Source organism: Rutidosis leptorrhynchoides, chromosome 7, assembly GCF_046630445.1.
Source record: "Rutidosis leptorrhynchoides isolate AG116_Rl617_1_P2 chromosome 7, CSIRO_AGI_Rlap_v1, whole genome shotgun sequence".
NCBI classification, from domain to species: domain Eukaryota; kingdom Viridiplantae; phylum Streptophyta; class Magnoliopsida; order Asterales; family Asteraceae; genus Rutidosis; species Rutidosis leptorrhynchoides.
Window position 1 is genome coordinate 102,172,452 of NC_092339.1, and position 4,087 is coordinate 102,176,538.

At 30.4% G+C, this 4,087-nt stretch overlaps 1 non-coding gene across 1 annotated transcript; it reads right to left on the reverse strand.

The window, feature by feature from the left end:
• Positions 1 to 3,667: 3,667 nt before the first annotated feature.
• On the reverse strand, positions 3,668 to 3,774 carry LOC139860976 (small nucleolar RNA R71). Its single transcript, XR_011763599.1, has one exon. It is a non-coding gene; the product is annotated as a small nucleolar RNA R71 (small nucleolar RNA).
• Positions 3,775 to 4,087: the final 313 nt, after the last annotated feature.

Sequence of the window (4,087 nt, forward strand, 5' to 3'; positions counted from 1 at the left end):
CGGACTAAAAATTATGAGTCAACTATGCACATGAATATAATATAATATATAATTAATTCTTAAAATTAATATATATATTATATTATATATTATAAACCGTCGGCAGAATGCAAACAAAGACATGTGAGCTGAATTCCAGGGCCATGCGATTGCATGGCCATCATGACCATTTTCCATGCAATTGCATGGCAGTAGGTGGCAGGCCACACCCCTATAAATTCGCGGTTTTGGCTCACCAAATATATATCCATCCATCTCTCTATCTCACTCACGTATATATATATATATATATATATATATATATATATATATATATATATATATATATATTATAATTTTAATTTTAAATTCTAATAATAAGGGTATGTTAGCGAATGTTGTAAGGGTGTAAGTCGAAATTCTGTCCGTGTAACGCTACGCTATTTTTAATCACTGTAAGTTATGGTTAATGTTATTGTTAAATTAATGTCTCGTAGCTAAGTTATTATTATGCTTATTTAATGCCGAAGTAATCATGATGTTGGGCTAAAAATTAAATTTGGGTAATTGGGCTTTGGACCATAATTGGGGTTTGGATAAAAGAACGACACTTGTGGAAATTAGACTATGGGCTATTAATGGGTTTTATATTAACTAAATGATACCTCGTTGATTTAATATATAGACTTATAATTTGACGTATTTATATATAACCACATACGCTTGACTGGGCACGGTGGGCGGGATATCTATAAATACCAATAATTGTTCATTTTACTGGACACGAAACTGGATTAATAGTTAATAGACTTGTTGAAACATGGGTGGATTACATTCAAGGGTAATTGGTGTAATTGTTAACAAAGTAGTAAAACCTTGGTCTACACGCAGTCGATAACCTGGTGTATTCATTAAACAAAGTATTAAGACCTTGTTACAATTCGAATCCCCAATTAGTTGGAATATTTAACTTCGGGAATAAGAATAATTTAACGAAGACTTTTGCACTATATGATTATGACTGATGGACTATTATGGACAAATCCGTATGGACATATCGAATAATCCAGGACAAAGGACAATTAACCCATGGGAATAAACTAAAATCAACACGTCAAACATCATGATTATGGAAGTTTAAATAAGCATAATTCCTTTATTTCATATTTAATTGCACTTTTAATTATCGTACTTTTATTTATTGTCATTGTATTTAATTGCACTTTTAATTATCGTACTCTTTAATTATCGCAATTTTATTTTATCGCACTTTTATTTATCGCAATTTCATTATAGTTATTTACTTTACGCTTTAAATTAAGTTATATTTATTTTTAATATTTTACATTAGGTTTTAAGTGCGACTAAAGTTTTAAAAATCGACAAACCGGTCATTAAACGGTAAAAACCACCTTTTATAATAATAATACTACTTATATATATTTTTGTATTTTTACAATTATAAGTTAAAAATATAGCGTTAAGCTTGTTTAAAAGATCCCTATGGAACGAACCGGACTTACTAAAAACTACACTACTGTACGATTAGGTACACTGCCTATAAGTGTTGTAGCAAGGTTTAGGTTATATCCATTCTATAAATAAATAAATATCTTGTGTAAAATTGTATCGTATTTAATAGTATTTCGTTGTAAAAAATAATACTATTTCATATACCCCTCGCATAACATCAAGTATTTTTGGCGCCGCTACCGGGGACAAGCTTAAACGCCGGAAGCGAAACGCTATATAAAAAAAAAGATTTTTTATTAAGTTCTTTGTATAAAAATATATATGTTTTAAATATTAAAAATACAAAAATATAAAAAGAAAAACAAAATATATATATATTTTTAAGAGTTTGTTAAATTTAAATATAAAATTATAAAATATTTCTATCTCTATTTTTAGTTTGTAAAAATATAAGTTTTATTTAATTTATAAATACTTTATATAAATATTAAAACAGAATTAAAACAGAAAATAAAAATAAAAAAAAACACTCGAGGCCTGGTACTGTAGCAGCCCAACTCTGGCCCGAAACCCTAGCTCATGCGATCGCATGAGCCCAAAGGCAAAACTTCATGCGATCGCATGGAGTGATTTGACAGGACCAGTACATCTGTTCCATCGAATTAGGGTTTTAATTAATATTATTTATTAATATAAACCCTAATTAGGGTTTAGTTTTTAATTATTTGTTTTAAGTTTTTTAATTTATTTGTATTTTTAAGTGTAATTAGTTTTAATAAATTATAAAATTAATATTTTTATAAAATAAATAATATAAAAATAATATTTTTATAAAAATTGTACTTTTTACAACTTTAAGTATATTTTTATATTTTGTACCTTTTTAATCGTTTATTCATAATATTTGTATTTTTCGCTCGTAATTAGTTTTAAGATATAGTATTTGCCGTAGTTATTTTTATTTCTAGATTTCTAGGCTTTGCCGTAAAATCCCTTAAGTGCTTTTTCTTTAGACTAAGATTTAAGTGCTTTAGAATTTTGCGACGCCGTTTTTATATTTTGTACCTTTTTAAGTTATTGCCATTTGGGATATAGTATTTCTCTAAGCTTTAATATTTTTAGACGTAACTTTTAATTCTTAGTTTTTATTTCCTTTTAAAGTTTCGACGCGCTACTTCTTATTTTTATTTTTCGACGCCTATTATTTTTCGACCTTTTATTTTTCGACGCTCTAGTTTTTAGGACTTAGATTTTTTCTATTTCTTATCTAAAATTTCTTTAAATTTCAACGAAAAATTATTTTAAGTGGTTGAATTGATAGACATCCAAAATTTTCTGCTTCGTAGTAATAGTTGGATTTGTTAGTGGTTGAGTTGTGAGCTTCCGATTTAAAGGGTTCTGGCTCCCTGCTGCATCTATTGGCTATTCGAAATGTGGACAAAAGCAGAAAAGTCTATTAATTTGATAACTTATATAATTTTTCTTATTTTTATAACTAATAGGATATTCAGTGAATGCACCGAGCAAAACGTTCACCACCTTTTGTATGTTCACCACCTGTAACTCGATCAAGACATCTAGCAAATATTATCGCCGTTGATTTTTCTTTAGAATCGTCATCCAGTCGACCAAGTACTCCAATTCAAATTTATGATAATCCATTTTTTGAACCCGACCTCACAATTGAAAATCCGAAGGATATTCAGGAACAATTCAGAGATCCTGAACCATTAATCTTTCCTCCGGAACCACCAATCATTCAAACAGAGATTGTAGAGGAACCAACCATTAAATCAGAATCCTCTAGTGATTCAGAGTCAACAAATTCAATCATGGAGAATCTGGAACCTCTAAGTATGGAAGATCGAATGAGAGCTAAAAGCACTGGCCAAGGTCACGCAATTACTCAACCTGACATTAATGCGCCAGATTATGAAATCAAAGGACAAATCCTACATATGGTGACAAATCAATGCCAATTAGTGGTGTGCCGAAGGAAGATCCAAATGAACATCTTCGAACCTTTAATAGGATCTGTACTTTATTTAAAATAAGAGAAGTGGAGGATGAACAGATATATCTCATGTTATTTCCCTGGACTTTAAAGGGAGAAGCTAAAGATTGGTTAGAATCATTACCTGAAGGGGCGATTGATACATGGGACGTTTTAGTTGAAAAATTTCTTAAACAATTCTTTCCGGCATCTAAAGTCGTGAGACTTCAAGAAGAAATTGTTACGTTCACGCAAAAGCCAAATGAAACTCTATATGAAGCATGGACAAGATTTGGAAAATTATTGAGAGGATGTCCACAACATGGTTTAGACACTTGTCAAATGGTACAAATATTCTACCAAGGATGCGACATCACTACAAGGAAAGACATCGATATAGCAGCTGGTGGTTCCATTATGAAGAAAACAGCAACTGACGCTTACAAAATTATTGATAACACTGCTTTCCACTCACATGAGTGGCACCAAGAAAAAGATATCGTTAGATCATCTAAAGCAGCTAGAGCCGATTCTAGCCATGACTTAGATTCCATTTCCGCAAAGATAGATGCCGTCGAAAGACGAATGGAAAAGATGACTAAAGATATCCACTCAATAAGAATTAGTTGTGAGCAGTGTTTA